Source organism: Erithacus rubecula (genome assembly GCF_903797595.1).
Source record: "Erithacus rubecula genome assembly, chromosome: 2".
NCBI lineage: Eukaryota > Metazoa > Chordata > Aves > Passeriformes > Muscicapidae > Erithacus > Erithacus rubecula.
The window spans coordinates 82693574-82712734 of record NC_136685.1 but is presented as its reverse complement, the minus strand read 5'-3'; the positions used below and the strand labels follow the sequence as shown (position 1 = coordinate 82712734).

The 19161-nt window shown below is 35.5% G+C and overlaps 1 protein-coding gene across 1 annotated transcript in view; it reads right to left on the bottom strand.

The window, feature by feature from the left end:
* The window catches only part of BABAM2 (BRISC and BRCA1 A complex member 2), a 161967-nt gene that overhangs the window by 75864 nt on the left and 66942 nt on the right, over positions 1-19161 (bottom strand). The gene's annotated exons all lie outside the window — the stretch shown is intronic.

Genomic DNA, 19161 nt, shown 5'->3' with positions numbered 1-19161 from the left:
ACTTCATTTAAGCTCTTGACCTCTAGTTAGAAACTAATGATTTAGCAGAACAGTCACCTCCACTGATAGCAAATAATACAGTGCCACTTTCTGCTCACAAATAAATCTTTCAACACATTTGTTCATATGTACATAGCAACTTGCCAAGATGCCGTTGTTCTTATCTGTTTTGGAAAAATAGGAGAGGAAATAAGATATGTGCTCCAAGAAGGATCAACATGGTGCAGAGTGCCCTGGTATGTTCTGTCCTACAGGCAGCTGTGAGGAAGGAACAGGCTAACCAGTTACATATTCTTAGGAGGCCCTGCCCTGTGGGAAGAACAAAAATTAAGTGACCACTGAGTGGTTCCAGGAAGACAGTCTTGTGCCATCTGAAGCTCTGGAGGACAGGAGCTGCTAATGTCCAGGGAGACGGGCTGCGCACCAGCTATTACGTGCAGAACACTACATGCCAAGAAACTCAGTGATAAGCTGCAGGGAAGAATGGGTCTTAAAAAAGCCTAATTGTCTTAGATGAAAAATGAGACAGAACTGACAGTGTTTTCTTCAATTCTGCCTTGGTGTGCAGCTCACTTCTGACAGATGAAAGAAAACTGTACTCTTAGAACTGCCTGTGAAATGGTCATGATCATATGATGGCTGGAAATCAGAGCATGGTTTTAACCCTAAGCTGCAGGACAACAGTCCATATGAGTGGTGAGCACAAACAATATCTGTTGTCCTGCTGTGATATGATCAGTTTATGGATGGCATAAGGTGATGTGGTTGCCTGTAACAGCAATGGGCAGGACCTTGTGACCCACAATGTGCCCTTAAGTGTTATGTTTTTAAGTGGTACTATCATCTGGACTAGAGAAAACAGAGCAGATTATAAAACCTTTATCATCAAGACAAATTACAAAATACACCCAAGAGTACAATCCACCCCAACCTTTTCTCCAGTATTTCATGTATTTCCCTCCTTAAGGAAAAAAATTAAATAAGGAACAGCTTTCAACCCTGAAACTGAGCATAGCATTAACCAGCTTTTTCCCATTGATTTGCTAATTGTCAATCAAACGAAAAGAACTATTAACAGAGATTAAACAGCAACGCTTTTAATGCTAATATCAATTAAAAAGATTTTATTTTAATGGGCATTCTTCAAGAGATGACAGGTACATAAAACTGTTAGGCTGATGAGAAGCTCAATGTAACCCTGTGATGTGCACTAGCAGCTCAGAAAGCCAGCTGTATCCTGGGCTGAGTCTAAAGCAGTGTTGCCAGGTAGATGAGGCAAGGAATTCTGCCTTCCTACTCTGCTGAGACCCCACCTGTAGTGCTGCATCCAGCTCTGCCACCAACAGTAAATACCCTCTTTAGCCTTGCATTCATGATTAGTGCTAAAAGTCGATGTGCACACACTGCTTGATACCATGTGTAAGTCCAGTTTCTGGAATACTATCAGGTGCTTACTGATTGAACAAAGTCAAAAAAAGGAAACAGAAAAACCCAACTTCAAAACAGACTCTGTGAATGCCACTACAGCATCCATTAAGACATACAGTAATGGTACATTATATTTCCTGTGCTCATTAGTGAACTTCATATGAAGACCCAGGCCAGGGGAAAAAAGCCCACACAACCACATAAATCATCTCTATCTTTGCATGTTAAGCTGCAGCAAAATGAAATGTGAAGAAAGAGCAATAAATTGAGATATTTTTCCATTTACAAAAATAAGCACAACAAATATGACTTCAACTCTTGCTGCCAGTAGAGAACTGTGTTATGTTCATACAGCTACTGTCCAATGCAAATCCATGCAATGAAATTAGCATTCTTCTATAACTACCACATTTCAAATGGATGCATATTTTCAGCCCTGAGAAATAAAAATAGTTACTTAAAAATGACTCCAAACCCAAAACCAGCATTCCTGTAGGTTTTAAAAGGCACAGTCCAATAACACCATGAATCTGCTCAACCTTATTGTTCAGGTGGCCACAGATTTACAACAAACTCCCTTCTATATGACACCAGACCATTTATTCCTTTCAGGCTTTGTTACTTTTATTTATGGAAGAAGCTGCTTGCTAGAACTGCATTTGACACTAGTATATCTGTTAGAACTGCCGTTTATAAAACCAAACCAAAACCACATGTCTTACAGATAAACTGTGGAAAACTTTTCAACTAATAAACTTTTTTGATGTTGTCTGTGCCAGTTACAACTTAACTCCTTCAGTGATCTCTGTTCCAGTCATCTACAGAAATCTGTAAGGGATTGGGTGAGAAGATGGAATATTCTAATACCAGGCCATGACATTTGCCCAGAACAGGGGCTGAGATCTTTTCATTGCACCATAGTGTCCAAAGGCAAATGTTGATTTAATGCTTCTTATCAAACCCTCCACAGACAGCATCTTCCCTTTTCCCATTTCTGCACATGTATTTATATGGAAGAATAGATCAGATCTGAATAGAGCAGCAAAGTAAAAGTCACCTCCATTCTTGTCTTTGAGCTGGCTTCAAAAGATAGAGTGAAATCCCACTACTCTGACAATATTATACCCTTTTAGAGGAGGAAAAAAAAAAAAAAAAGGCTGCTGAACTCAAGTCACATCTCATTTTTCAGTATTTAAGCATCTATACTTTTTAAAAATATAGTTTGCATGTAACAACACAACAGATGCTTTTACTAAACAAATTAATTTTTTATTCAAGAGAAATTGATTTTGTATAAATGCAGAATGGCAATTTTCTATAAATGTTAAATTTCAAGGTTAAAACTGCCATAATGAAAGTGCCATTTTATATTCACAGAACTTTTCTTTTTCTACACAAGACTCTACAGAAGGTACTATTAAAATGAACTTCTAACTGAACAGAGAACCCATCCTGGACCACAGAAATTTTGAGGTTTAAAAACTAAAAGTAAAAATGCTTGAGATCATTAGTTAAAAATGTGATAATGCACACCTATTAATTTTTCCACAACAGCCTCATGCCTGATGGTAAAAAATACAGCCTCTAGAAAATTGCAGCATAAAAGATCTAACAGATTTTCATGGTGCCTTTCTGCCACCTTGCTGTGTCTTTTTTTTTTTTTTAATTCTCATTTCTGAAAACGTCAAATCAAACATGAAAAAAAATGGATATACCTCTTATACCGAAAATAAAGTTTTCTTTCTCAAGAACTGCAAGGGTTTCCTATGTTTACAGGATACTTTGCACAATGGGACCTCATCCTTGTCTAAACCTCTGAAGCAATGTGGTGAGAAAAGAACAACAAAAAAGTTTAGAAAAAAAAAGCCTATGGGTTGAAAATATCCATTTCAAAAACCTAGCAACAATTTACAAAATCAAATAAAACTTTTCATAAATAGAAAACTCATGGTATTTGATTTTAATTCACCCATTTTCTACTCAGCCAGTGCAGAGGAAAGGCTCATTAAGTATGCATTTTCAAAACTCAAGAACAAGCGACAGTGTGAAAATATAAATGAAGAATAGAACAGATGAAATTGGAAGTCTGAAGGCATTTAGAAATTTTCCCCCATACACCTCATGAAAGGACTTTGAGTATCACAAAATTCCAAAAAAAACCTTAGAATTCTATTTTCAATTGTATCAGCACTGTGTTAACATTCATTTGTTAGTTTTCACTTCTATTAATCTCAATTTACATTCAAATGCATGTTTCAATGTTTACAGCTGCTGTCTTTCCAAGATCCTTAATCTTTTTACAAAGTTAGTAGGAGTTGTTTATGAAAATTACCATCAAAACCACTTTAAACACACTATCCAAACGGCATTGTTTTCTCATATCCTACCTACTGTAATTGAAAACTGGGAATTTACTGGAACTGACAATTTATTATGAGTCAGATGGTTGATAGCCAGGCCAACCAAAACATCTGCTCTGCACAGTCACAACTGCTATAACCCATTTCCTCTTGTGCCTGGAGTCCTACCAAGTTGTACATTAGAGTTCCTTTTCCTTAAAGATGCAGAGTATGGAAAATCAGTTATTACCTTTTCTCCATTATCCAAAAAAAAAAAAAAAAAAAAAAAATTGCTTCGCATCCTCTCATTAAAGTATACTTTTGAGGGGAGGCATTTCTTTACTTGGCACACAAGTGCAATTCCCTGCCCTAAACAGTAATGCTTAAAGTGGTGAGTGACTTCAGTCTTGTCCTGGGCAGTAGCAGGACCTGCATTTCCATCTAAGACTCAGGATGAGAGGAGAGCATGCAATGGGGTGATGCACAGATCAAAGACGTGGCATTGAGAGCCTGGTTTAGTGTGACTAACAAAAATGAGAAAAAAAAGAAACGTGGAATTTGGTAGAAACGATGGGGAAGTATGTGCAGAAAGAGTACTGGCTTACTTTGGGGAGGACAAGCAGCTTCTGACCCTGGGGACAGTAGGGAGCTGAATTTTGGTAAGGCTGTTAAGTTTGCATTGTGAATATACACACCAACTGGTGTGGGGATAAAAGTGAGGGAAGAGAACACAAATTGTTAAACCTATTGGATGTTCCCTTGAGAAATGAGATGCCTCCCAGATGATTAACATTGTAGATGCCTCCCAACAATGTGGTGAGGCCAAATCTTCTTCAGGAGGGAGGTTCTTGGTCCCAGCTGATTGCTCCTACACCTCATGCTGGAGGCCTCACAACTCTTCAATAATTGTTTCTGTGGTACAACTAATTGAAGGAATAGAAAATGAACAAATGGGGAAGGAATAGATTAAAATAAACAAAGGATAAACTTACATGATGTGATGGAGATTGTTGGGGAAGGTGGAATAGAAAGGCAAAATACAGATGAGAACAGAATGGAGGGATGAGACCTCGACCTTAGCATCTGCAGCCAGCCTACACTGATTCTTTCAGCTGACATTTACTTGCCAGTGGTACCTCTCAGCCCTACCAAGTTGAGTGTGAAATTTATATTTCAGGATCCTTTCTGAAAAAAGAAAGGCCTCCAAAAAAGAAATGCATGAGAATAACATTCATAAATGCATTCAGAAATTTAATTTTTTAGGTCAAATTTAATTCATGTAATTCTGTATGATTCATACCTGTGACATACTTATTAACAACGTATCAGAGAAGAATTTGGTTTTGAAGCTGAAGTGTGAATTACACCAGAGAATACATAACACTGTTCATTAGTATGAACAGGCCTCTTGCTTCACAAGAGTTTGCAATGTTTGGCTTTTTCCCATCAAATGGCAGTGTGCAATGCTATGAAAATAAAGCACAAGCAATTGTAATCTTATTGTGTAGCAGTTTCACTAGCTTTGATATGAGCAGCTACAAGTTCTCCCTATCTTTTCCCTTATCTAGTTTTTTTTGTTTGGTTGGTTGGTTTTTTTTGGTTTTTGTTTTTTAAATAAGAAAACACACTAGGGGAAAACAGGCTAAGGAATGTGGAGTGGCAAACGAGACTGAAAAATCTGCTTCACTCTAGGGAGAATATTTAATCACTCCAGGAAATTCTTTCTCCTGTCTTCCAGGAAACCCACCATGTCTGATCAAGGAGTGTTGATTCTTTAAATAGGATCTTTAATGAAAACAAAGGCAGTTACCTTGAGTGCACTGCTCATGGCATCAAAGCATTCCATACACAGTCCCTCTCCCAAGGTAACACAGCAAAACACTCGCCTGGCAAACACTCTAGGCAAAGCACATTTCAGCTCAGGGTCCTTCTGATTTTAAAAATTACATGGAAATTGTAGGCTGGGAACAACTTGGTAAGATCTGAAAAGCAAGCTTCTAGGACAACATACTGAGTTTTCTTCATGAGACAAAATAAATCAAATATTTACTGAACATTAAAACTATCAGCAAGACCTCCAAGTATACCACGGGGCATCAACAACTGAACAGGAAAACAAGGGATGTCACACAAACAGTGTGACATCCCAGGGGTTCTTTTCATTGTCATTGCTCAGGGTTTTCTAGTTCAACATTTACATGTGAACCTGTTTTGCCTATACTCCTTTCTTTTGTTATGGTCATGGTAATTTACCATTACTTCCACAACATGACTGACTGTTAGAGTTAGGTAAAGAATGCTGTTAGGAAAAGCATAAAAAAATACAAAAGGTTAAAAGGAAAGAATAGCATTCTTGTCCATGAAAACACATGCTAAATTCAAAACCTTCAAGATTAATGAAATTTCAGGTGATGAATTAATTTATTTTGACAGCAGAAAATGTTTGACACTTTCAGCACAACAATACTGATTGCTCAGGTCTGATAAACAATCTCAGAAAACAAGGTAGATTTCTTCAATGGTCAAAAACATGTTTCAGCAAGTTTGAGACCCAAATCTGAATTACATAATCTAGGCGTTACACAGTATAAAATTAATATTTTTAAACTCATGTCAAGGAATTTAAAATGTTTTTACACATTCATTTTAACATGCAAGAGACAAAATATATTTGCTAACAAAGATCATTCTATCCTATTAACAGAATCTAAGTCTTCACTTGGTTAAGTATCTTTTGATGACACTAGAGAATATTTAATATTTTTAGAAGAGACTGATACATAAGATGCTGATAATCTTAAATTTCAATTCATTCAGTGATATTTAAGTATGAGTACCTTTGCTCTACCTACTCTAATATCAGGTATCACATTCAGATTAAAATAAGTTTAAAAGCCAGCATTTACAGAATTTGAAATACATTTGGAAATCAATTAATTTTTTTTTAAAACAAACAAAATGGGAAGAAATATTAGAAATCTAGATCGCCGGATAGTAATCTCGGACCTGGCTTTTCTGTGCATTCATAAAAAAGCAGTTTTCCTTCCTAGAAAATTTAAGATGTCAGTTTATCAAACACTACACAGGAGTACTGCTTAATTTTTGTTTCACTTCCTTCTAACCTAACTTCTAAGCAGACCACATAAATCATTAATGTAAAACACTACCATTTTTCCATTAAGTAAATTACCCTGAGAGACACTCCTGCCCCATTACTCTCATGAAGTCTTTTAGGCAAAAAAGAGATCCCAGTAACACGGTATCTTTCCCAGAGCCTCAAGAAAAGCACCTGGAGGCTGACAGCAGCACCTGCCTCTGCCATCATCAGCTGATAAATGGGTGAACAAAATGCCTGAGATTGCAAAGCTTAGTTTTTAGCTGGTTTTAAACAGCAAGCAACAGTTGCATTCTCTCAAACCAAGTTAATGCTGCCATGTCCTGACAAACAGCTTCCTCAACCTGTAGTTATGATACATTTTTTAATGTAAGCCCTGTTTTTAAACTTATTTTTTTGATAAAGATTTGGGGACACATAAAACATGGAATTCAAATCCTTCATTAGGATTTCACCAAGACTCAAAACTCTCCAGCCATCTTGTCAGTCTACTGGACTGCAATTTATTTAGAAAGCAATATTTGCATTCCTTTCCCCCATTTTACTGATTTCTCATCTCTTTAAAAATAGCAATGTCATTCCAGAGGCCAAAGAACAGTCATCTTGTGTCCAGCAGAAAACATTCTCCTCATAAATACCCAAGTACTTAACTAGAGGACAAAGAAATCATTAATACAATTCTAAATAAAATAATTTTCTTGCTAAGTCAATCTTCTAATTGCCAAGTATAGCTCTTCTATGCATGCATATTTATATGTGCAGATTGAAAAAATAAATGTAACAGATCAGTATCCAGGGCTCATGGCTGAAAGATTCAGAGGTAACAATTATATTTGGGAAGAATGTAATGTATTTGTACAAGCAAGGATTCTAGGGACAGAGTTGACTCTTAGAATGACAGCATGACACTAAGAAGAGCATTGTTTTTAAGACAATTAAATAGTTCATTGATACAATTAACAGATCCCACCAAAAAAAGAGAGCAAAAGTTAAAATACTGTGAGAGAGACATCAATTTTAAGTACTTCTGTAACTGGGCTCTGGTTGCAAGTCAGATAAGTATTTATTTTTTTAAATCAATCCAACTTTTTACTAAAAGCTTTTCCCCTGCTCTCCACATATTCTTCCATGTTCCTGGTTCAGTGAGTATCTCTGAAATCAGAAATACTATAGATTACATGGGTCACAACAGGAACACCACAGTAAAGCCATATCCTGAGCTGTCTTCAGTGAACCAGGAAGTACCAACAAGATTTCACAGATGAAAAAGTGAATAATCAAAGTGTAAGGTAAAAACAAGAGAAGTTAAAGTTGTTCAGTGGTCCTTCATCACTGCAGCTTAGCACTGCTGACCTGATTTAAAAATATGAAACACTGTATTTTAAAAGAAAGTGTCAATATTAAAATGTGAGTTACTTTGTCAAATGCTGTTTCTTGAGAATACTAAGAATGTTACATATTAAAAGTTCACAGGACCTTTGATTCACAAACTGCTGTTCTGCATTCCCATCTCAAGGATATATTTGTATTTATTTTCCAGAGAATTCTATTATTCCCTCAATTCACAAGCTGTTATTATGCATTCCCATTTCATGGGTATAATATTTTTATTTCTTTTCCAAAGAATTCTATAATCCCCTCATCTCATGTTTCCATTTGTGTCTAGTGGATCTTAAAAATAGGAGCATGTGTCTGTGTGGGGCATTCTCTGCTTTGGACAAAAAGTATGGAAGTCAGAGCATCCTGCCCCCTTGAGCCCTATTTACAAACATTCAGCTTTCCAACAAACAACATACTTGGTCTGCACACAAGTATAAATGTATACAGATGTCACAAAGAGTAATAACTGCAATAAAAATAAAATTCTTGCAGTAAGAAGACAAATACAGCTTCTCTCTTGTATTTGTATGAAGGTGGATCCTGATACAGGTGAGAAGCAGGACACTGGAACGAGGGATAAAGGCTGTATTTGTAATTAATGGCTGTGACATTGCTATTCCAGAGTTCACATCTGTACTGGTATGTAAATCAGGCACATACTGTGCAAAAAATTCACAGAGGTAGTCTCTTTCCATATATAATAAGGAAGTCACATATGGTGACAATCTTGATGTGCCAAGAAAGGTCTTTGGAACTTACAGTGCGAGAGTAACTCCTGTACTTCAGCACACAGCTCAGGTGGAGGCTGAATCATCTGCTGTTGTTTACCTTACCCCAGACAGTGTCTGAAACACGGGTGTCCAGCTCAGATGAGGTCCCACTGAATTAAAGTGGTAGTTTCTAGAAGAATATATCATATATTTCCAGATGGAAGACTGACTCCGTCACTGACATTTCCCTGACTACTGACTCAGAAAAGCTCACCCAATCTTTTCTCTTATCTGTTCCATCAGTGCATTCTTCACCAACTTAGGATGAAGAATTTGGAGAAGTATAGTTAAACTCTTTTATGGTGTCTGGAGCTGTATTTCAATTAAAAAAAAAGATAAGGGTTTAAAGACTACCAATATTGATACTACCCTGGAAGTCTTTCCTGATGCTTTCTCTCATATCATCTGTTTCAAAGTTCAGGGGATAATTTCCTGTAAATGCAACTTTTAATGCTGTTATAAGGCTTGAAATCACCTGCATAAGGTCAACTGTTTCAGCACAGCATCCCAGCATGCACAAATTAAGAGAGAGGAATACCCTCTTTTCTGGGTGTCATATTCAGCTTTCTGACCGTAAAATGGAGTACTAGATTTTTTGTCAGAGAGGGAGATCTGATTACATACAAGCAAACTTGAATCACAACAAGAAAGTTTGAACTGGAAGCTTCTAAGCCTGTCATATAGGAGAGAGCATTTGTTTTACTTTAAAATTTTACTTTTCTCTGAAGCAGCAAATTAAGGACTACATTATTTTCAGAAATTTTCTGAAATAATGCAAATTTGATGTTCAAGCTTCACAACTGATGGGATTTGCTGGATGATTACTGATTTGGTTCCACCTTGCCTAAGGTAAGAGGTCATGGGGACAGGCAGACAATGGTAACTTCTCTACTCCCCCTTCTTCATGAACCTCAGCTTCCCTACGGAGAACGATTTCAAAATAATATAGTCCTTTAGTTGTCTTGCATGTACACCTGTAGTGGGGCTCACTATGTTACTTCTTTGCAGACAATATCAAGCATTTTTTAAAAGCTTAGAAAAGTGCAGAATTGCATGTTCTTTCAAAACAGATGTGAAAATCAAAGTAAGTGCCAGCTAAAAAATAGTGAAGCCAATACTTAAGATGGCGTTGTAAAAAAGAACAGATTAAACATATGATGTAAATAGTAGTATTTAAATTCCTATGTATATTATTAAACTCTAAGTCTGAAACCTTTGAGCCTTCTCTGCTAAGAAGCCACTTAGAAAACAGTTGTCTTTTATCAGTGACAAAATTGTAGTCAACAGCATTTTAAGGATCAAGGGAGAAGGAAGATTCAAGTCACATGCATTTTGGGAACTCTCTGAAATTGCCAAATTCAGCTCAATTTTTCTAATTAATCTTTTCACCCTCAGCAACCTGATTTTTGCAAATCTAAGTAAAATTCTACCATCTTAATATCTCATGTGCAAGACTATTTGTTTTTTACACTATGGCATTTATCTAGAAATCTTCTCTTTCCAGGATTCAGATATAATGCTAGAAGCTTATCCTCTCTTGTTATTTTCTGAATATTAAGAATAGATGAGATGTCAGCCCATTATTTTTACTTTGCATGCAGCACCTTCACAGTCACAGGAAAAAACCATCTACACACCCTTTCTGCCCCAACCCTCACAACTACCCAATACATCAATTTTCACATCCTTGGGAATAGGAAGATCTACTATGGCACATAGGAAACTACTTCAAGCTAGATATCACCTTTAGCTTCTAATAAACATACTGAGAAACAGTGCTTTGACTATACACGTAGTTCCAGCTTTAGCCATCAGAGAAAAGTCTACAAGTCTGCTCTAATTAAGACTGAATACATTAAACAAAACCACTAACTAGTTGTTGCAGCATGTTCACTTTAAGATCTACAAGTCAGAGTCTCCTGTTAAGAGTCACAACTGAAATAGCATAAAAACAAACACCACATAGGGAATCCAGTCCTAGATACAGATATCTACATAGAATCAGTTCAACATCACACAGAACCAGTTCTAATACAAGATCTTGTAAATTTAGGGAACATCAAGACCTAGAACTGTGAGTGTAGTAATAGAAATACACTGTGTATTTCAACAAACAAAAATAATTAGGAGCTATCTACCAAGCATACAAATAGTTTTTTCGTCCTCAGAATAAAAACAACTGCTAACCATCAATGCTAAAATTCAAGACCACATCAGTTTTATCTTATAGCTATGCAAAGAATAGAATTGCCTTTATATTAACTTCCCTCTTCTGCAGCCTATGTAGCCATGGGCCAACCTAAAAATTCTGCAAGTGAAGCTATAGCCATATGTTTCTGTTATGTGCAGTTCATTAGCAATATAACAACTCATGTTTAAGTGAAAATTTTAATAGGTTTCTTCAAATAAGTCTATCTGTATTTTCATTTATATTTGTAAAAGCAAGGACAAATAATTTCATGATATACTTAAAAAACTGTTCAAAACTTATGATTACATTCAATACCTACCTATGCTTTAAATCTAATAAACGTCACTGTAATCTTAGCATCACTGAAAACAGTAAATCCTGGAAAACAAAACAACCTATCCAGAAATATAACCTCAACTCACACAGCATCATTCTACAATTTAAATACAGCTTTACACTGGGAATAGACCACATTTTCAATTCTGCTGGATACTTCTTTCAAATGTGCATCTGTTTGCTATGATAAAGTTTATAGTGTTTTACTTCCATTGGTTTCAAACAATTCAAGAAATAACACTGACTGGAACCCATGGTAAAGTGTCCTACAGCTGAGTATGTTCACAGACAGCACTTCAGTAGAAGATATAACTATTTATTTATGTTCACCTTCCTTGGCACCACTTCATTGCAATGGTAAAACTCTTTAGACAAAGCCATGTCATATACAGGTGCACCCTCCCATATGTATGTATGCAGGTCCTTCTAAAAGAAGTTACGCTCTAGTTACCAGATGGACACTGCAGTAATTTAGCTCAAATGAAACAGAAGTGAAGATCCTTCCACCCCCTCACTCTTCTGCTGCTTCATTTGGATTCACACTACAGTCTTGCCAAGTTCTGACCTTTCAGCCCAGACAGTCAGATCACGAACACAAACTTCCCCTTAACTATGAAGCTCAAGATTTCTCCCTCTCCATGCAGCATTGTTAACTGCTTGATCTGCAACAAAAGCTACTCATTTAATTTATACTTAGCCCCACAGCAATCTCCAGAAAGCTCTGTCTAGACCAAACCTTCATTTCTTTTGATTGGTGCACAGACTCCCTGAGTTGTATTAAGCAGAAATGGTTAATATTATTTGGAAATAACTGTTGCCCTGGCTTCACGCAGGCTTTTTAACCCCCTATGGTCTGTGAAAATCAAGATGAAAGAGTCTTCAGAGATTGCCAACAGGTCTGCTCCTGAAATTGCTTTGCATCTGGGCTTTAACACTCTCCCAATGTTATCAATGGCAATATTTATATATACATGAAAAGAAACTTCTGATACATTCCTTCTCTCTAAAAATTTATGCCACTCCCTTTTGTCTTCCTCCACATTCAATTCCTCAATATCCTTAACTAACTGAAAGGCTTATTAAAATTTTTTGTTTGGTTTGGGTGTTGCTTTAAAATTCAAACTGGCTACTTAAACACATCTGTCTTGGTTTTCACTCAGAACAACTGCACTTACTTAACACTAGTTTGTCTTAAGGCTGTGTCCAAACAGATGTGCTTATGACAAGTGGTTATTTGTTTGCTTTTAATAAACATCGAAAATATATCCTTTTCCACTAGGATTAGTCAACACCTACAGATTTCTATCTCTTTTCTTCCACCAAAACTTTTATTTTCTTCAGTCTGAGAGGAGCTTAAATCCCACTGCATTAATCAAGCATGGAGTGTTCCCACATTAAGAAATACTCTCTGCAGGTATTTTTGTATCTATGAAATTGAAAATGCTTTACATTAAAACTTTAATCTTCACAAGATTACCATAATTATTAGCTGCACTATAATAACTGGTTTTGTGGCAACCACATGTTTGATGCTCTATTGTTAAAAGAAGAGCAATCCCTTTCATAAGACTTTACTATCTGGAAGGCAGATGTACAAAGATACCAGGAAAGTCCAGAGACAAAATTAAACATCCCATTTTTTTCTCCTAATGTTTGTTTGCTTTGTCTTGTAATTGACTCATTTTTTATAGCTCTCACAACAAATTACCCTAGAACAAGAAAAGGAACTAACTGAAGGGCATTCTTTGCTGTAGCCAGTTTCATATGGAACACACTGATAGGTGAGGCACAGTTATTAAAAAAATGGGGAGAAGAGAACAGACACACTCTGACATTAATGCCACATTTCCTCAGGAAAATGAGCTAAAACTTTAACTAAATGAACAACTTGGTTTATCTGAAATATGGTAGGGAAACCCTTGACATAAAATTGTATAAAGAGTGCCTGCATGGAAATGTGTTCAAAGGATATCAGTAGTACTTAATTCCTTCTATAGGTTATAATTTCCAATTGAAAAAACATTCTTGAGAAAGAAAAATGGAAATTGCTGTTGTCATACAGCTGGATAGATGCACAAGATCACTATGATGAGTATTTGCAGCACATCCATTATATGCAGTACTAAAGGTTCAATAAACCTGGAAAGTGGAGGCTCATGATCAATAGTGAAATGGTCATTGTTTGTATAGCTCCTCAGAAAAAGTCATCCATTTATTTCCTGGGAAGACAGTTTAAGCCAAAATGTTGCCTTGATTAATAGGGAGGTGACAAACAGAACTGAGAATAATCTACAAACAGAACTGAGAATAAGCTACAAAAGTTCAAATAAAGATTCTGTAAAAACTCCTCATATGAGGAATATAATAACTTAGTTTACTCTTGATTGAAATTACCTTTGAAAACAGAAAAACTGAATGTGTTAGATGAAGGAAAATATGGAGTGGGCATAGACACTTCCAGCACTCATTGGTCTATAATGTATTCCTTGAACAAAGCAGATGAGGTCTTATCTTACTGCTTCTTGAAGAAAACTAAGATAACACTATTAACAACTTTATTTTCTACCTACTTATGTTGGTGAAAAGCCACTCACTAACAGATTGTAACAAAGGTGCTGTACCTTATATAATATCTCACAGAGTCAACAACTGCCCCCTTGTTTCAGTTCAAATAAAACACTTTGGTGCACTGTTCATTAGCACGATTAACATAACTCAAGGTGTCTCTAATCTGAGAAACACTTTGTTTCACTACGCCTACATGAAGAGATCTTTCTCTAAAGCCCAATACTTTGTGACCTGGTAACATGATTATACACAAACTGCTGGTGGACTAATTGCTAAAAACATAGTGTTTCCTTTGAAGATGAGAGATACTGTATCAGATTAGATTTTGAAAGAGGAAAATAAGAGGAACTATTCTGCTGAGTCTTCATAGTACAGAAGTACTTACAGTCCATGATTTTCCACCAATTTCATATAAAATATGAAGTGATGCCACTCTTCTATCATATTTTCAAAGGCAAAATGCATTATCCACAACAATGAATGGAACCACAACTTAACTGTCATGACATTTTATACAAGTCACATAATGCACTGACTCCTCAAAAATTTTTCAACATTTCAGCATATGAATTCATTTTCGTATATTCTGTGATGCTTGTGCTTAACTATGTCAGCTAAAAAAGGTTTATTCTTCACAGAATATGTACATTCCCAGTGACTTAAATAACATTCTTTAATCTAACATAGTGAAATTATTGTTAATGCCAAGTCCAATAGGAGATCCTTTTTCTTGGCTGTAATTCTACAGGGACCTTAGGCAACAGAATCAAAATCTTGAGCTTTCAACAAGTACTGGCAAAATCTAGCTGCAGCAACCAGAGCAGTGTTAAGCAATGCTGTAGTTGGTGTCAGCTCAATATACTATCTTTTTATGAGCCTCAGGCAGTTGATGAATATATATCTTTGCATTAATTCCCAGTTAAAGTTAATTTTTATTATATAAACTTAAGATGTTCTAGTCCTCACCACAAATGACATGCAGTATTATTCTAACAAAGAAGTTTAGTAGATATTTGTCAACCTTGAGAAAATCCTTGCTAGTGGATATCACAAAGTTAAATACTGATCTTCAACTTTACTTGTATTATATATTAAGTCACTTCACGTATTTTGAATTGGTTTGAAAAACTTTGGTCTTCACATTTTATCAAGGCCTAGCTTTTTAAAAAAATATTTACACAAAAAGTCAGCTATCTTTCACATTTCAGCACCTGAAAAAGTAATAAAATGTGGTCTGATGGTACCCCAGCTCTGATATTGAGTTACTGTCATTAATTATTAAAGAAAACAAACCTCAAAAAGAAAGGTAACAAACTTGTGACACTACTATCAATAATAAGTTAGGAGTGTAAGACTGACCTGCTTTGGGATCTACAGTGTTGTTCTGTCTGAAAGACAGTACTGAGTCTATAATCAGAAAATAAACAGGTCTTGGACAGCATACATTACTATGTGTATCTAGAAAATCTAAGGAATTTGCAAAGAATACTCCAGCTATGATTAAAATACCTTCCAATGCTGCTTCTTAAAGTCAAGGTACCTTATTTATTATGCTTTTCATTTGATTAAATAAACAAACCTTATTAATTAAATAAATTCCATATACAGAAGGTGTTGCTCCCATTGACATACTGGAGGGCCTAGAAGGCTCCAGAACAGTTCAGAGAAGGAAAGAACAAAAGATGAAAGTCACTGTCTTCAAAAGAGTATGAAATACTGTAGCACTAATCAATCAGACTTCTGGTGTGGTTTGTGCTCTGTGTTGAGAAAACTCGGCTAATGCAGAGATGATAGTGCCAGGTTTTGCACTCTTGTCTGAGCTGACGCTGATGCCATCAGCAATCCTGACACTGGTAACAGCCACCTCAAAACTGGGAATGGCAAGGATTGTGCAATGAATAGCTAGTATTATAATAAGATTTCATAAATTTCTTTCATAAAATTCTGGATTTTTCATAGGGCAGCCAGTGGAGCCATGAGGCCATTCCTGAACTCAATTTTGGTTTGATCAACCTGACACCACAACAGCTTAAGCTGTCATTTACACCTGAAGACCTGAATGCTCACTTGTCAATGTCAGCAGGAAGAGAATGACACCCGTCTCACCACTGAAGGCTTACTACATGCTAAATTAATTTGATGCCATTGCTCACGTGGATAGACTTGAATATAATTTCCACTGTCTTCTACTTCATTTTGACATATTGAACTGACATTAAATAATTTAAATAAAGCAGCACAAAAGCATTTGGAAGGCACTTATCATTCAAAATATCTCTAGTCTTGAATTTATACATACATGCACTTTAAGCTAACAGTAGCAATAGAAACGATTATTTTAAAAGGACTAAAACAGTATTTAAAAAATAACATATGACTAAAGCACAAAATGTTTTTAACAATAATTAAAAACCTTTTCAGTTTGTTTGAAATTAATAAAAGCACTCATTTTCTCTCTACCTCCAACACTGCTGTATCAAAGGACATTATTTGAAGACTTAAAAACATCTATTGAATGACAGCTCCTTAAATTGCATAAAGTTCAACCATGATAAACAAATACTCAAATGGACAAAGGTTAGCACATAGAATAGCTTGTACTCACCTATTAAAAAATACCATACTAAATTTAGGTTGACAGCCACAGCCAAATTAGCAGATGAAAAAGTTATTATATTTGATACTCCATGACTTAAAAATCACAACTACTGGAATCTATTTCTGGTCTGTCAGTACCTTACTCTAGCAAAACTTCATATACCAGTTTCCAAATTTTAAAATGTGGAGATTAATACTTCTTATCAGTGATGTTACAGGGCTTAAGTGAATATTTCATAACCTTTAGATTCTGACTGCAAAGTGCACCATCAATGTTGCAGAAAGGAAACTTATTCATCTCAATTCCTTTAACTGCCACCAACTGCCTTATGAACAAAAAAAAATTTCAAGCTGCAGAAGCATTCCAGTATCAGACAACTATCACTGGAAACATAAAATTCTTTTAATAGAAAAAGAATGAAAGAGTAATTCCTTTGATGAGCCAAATTTCAGCCTGATGTCTTTATAGAAATAATAAATCTCTAAAACCAGGATTCGTAATATCGATGCAGAACTACTGAGACAAACTCAAAACTATTAATGGTGCAAAAGACACCACTTCAAATGCTTTTACCTGTCTGAACCAGTTTTGCTGCTTTGACACACCTACAATTCTTGTATATATTTATCCCTCAGAAACACAGAACAAGCACATAACACAAAGAGGCCTTTATATATAATGCCATATAATTACCCTTTACATTTCAGATGGTTTGAAAATCTGTGTTTATGAATATAGTTCTGTGATCATGATCCTGTTGACTTCAATGAGGGTAGAGTCCACCTCATGGAATAAAAACACAGTCGACTCTTGACTGGCCTGAACTATGCCAATTGGGCCAATTAGACCAGCCTTTCTATAAAGGTATCTGAAATATTTGTTTTTCAAAAAATTGCACGCAACTAGTTTCATAACAGGAGACATAACACTTCTTGCCTTGATCACTTTCCAGCATCATAAACCTCTGCTTTTTTTTCTAACACAAACACAGGGAAGTGAAACTACCAGCTAGTCCTTTCCCATAACATGAAATATAATGAAAATTTTCTTTGAAAAACAGGGAAGAGAACCCATCAACCATGAGGTATATACCTGTTCTTCACTATAGCAAAAACTCTGATTTAAAGCTGGAAATCAACTTTTTTCTGATGGTTGGATACAATAGTGATTTGCTTCCAAATGCAAGTGACTTTTTCTCATTGCTGAATCATCGGTTGTCCTTCGTAGATGTACTATTATTTTCAGTATTTGTGTAAGAAAAAACTATAATCTAGATTTAGTGAAGCCCCATCATCCTTCCAAACAGTAATATGGCAATTTGCAATCCATACTGTGTAATTATCTATAAATATATTGCTTTGTAGGCTTTATTGATCAAAATCTGTGTTTTAAACCTCATATTTGCATCGTATCTAATTTCCTATAAAACACACTTTAGGAATAATACAACAAAAAAGTAAACTTTACTCTCATTACTGTAGACCTTTACAGAAAACAATTTAAAAACTAACCAAGAAAAAAAAGAATCCTTTTATTGCTCTGAAATTACAAGCAAACATTAAGCATAAATTCACTTATTGAAAGTTGCCTACCTGCCTTTCAGCATGTAAATGCTTCTAAACCACTGAATAGCTGTGCAACCAATAATTTGTTGTAGAAAGAAATTTAAGACTGCAGTAAGAATCAAAACATTGTATACATTTGGAACTGTATGTCACTAATACGTTTTAAATATTTGCCCCTTGTTTTATACAACACCCAAGAAATTACGTGACTTGCCCTCTCAGACTCAGAAAGAATCTCTTTAAGAACCTCAGTGGAAACAAAAAATATAAAAATTGTTCTTCCTGATCCTTCAGGTTGATAATCTCACAATGACAAGGAAATAGAAGACACTGATGCACACTTTGAGGCTTTAAAAATATTTGGTAATACACTAAACTATTTATTTGTTAATATACCAATCTGTGCACCAACCATGGACACATGGGGATGCAAAGGACATATACTGTTCTCTTTTTGTGCTCACAGTTTTTGTCACCTGAAGATGAGTTTGAGAATTCTGGCACTATTGCTAAACATGAAAAGGAAATATACTGTTAAAAATGGAATGCAAATTGAAAAAAATAGTACCTCTTCACTTTTGAGCTTATTTTATGATTTCACAGTCTTAAAATAAAATATATCATTTTCCCACCATAGATATCAACACCCAGTAAATTGTCATAATTCTCAAAAGAAATACAAAACATATTGAAAAACAATAAATAAACATTTTGCTAACAATTATGTTTGTACACAACCAGGTTAAAACTGCACTGAAAAACTCTTATATTCATATGCAAATTCCTGGAACATACACATCAAGTTATTTTACTTTTTCTTCATTTTACAAACAAGCTTCTAAACAAATGCAATTGATAACAGTCTCTAAC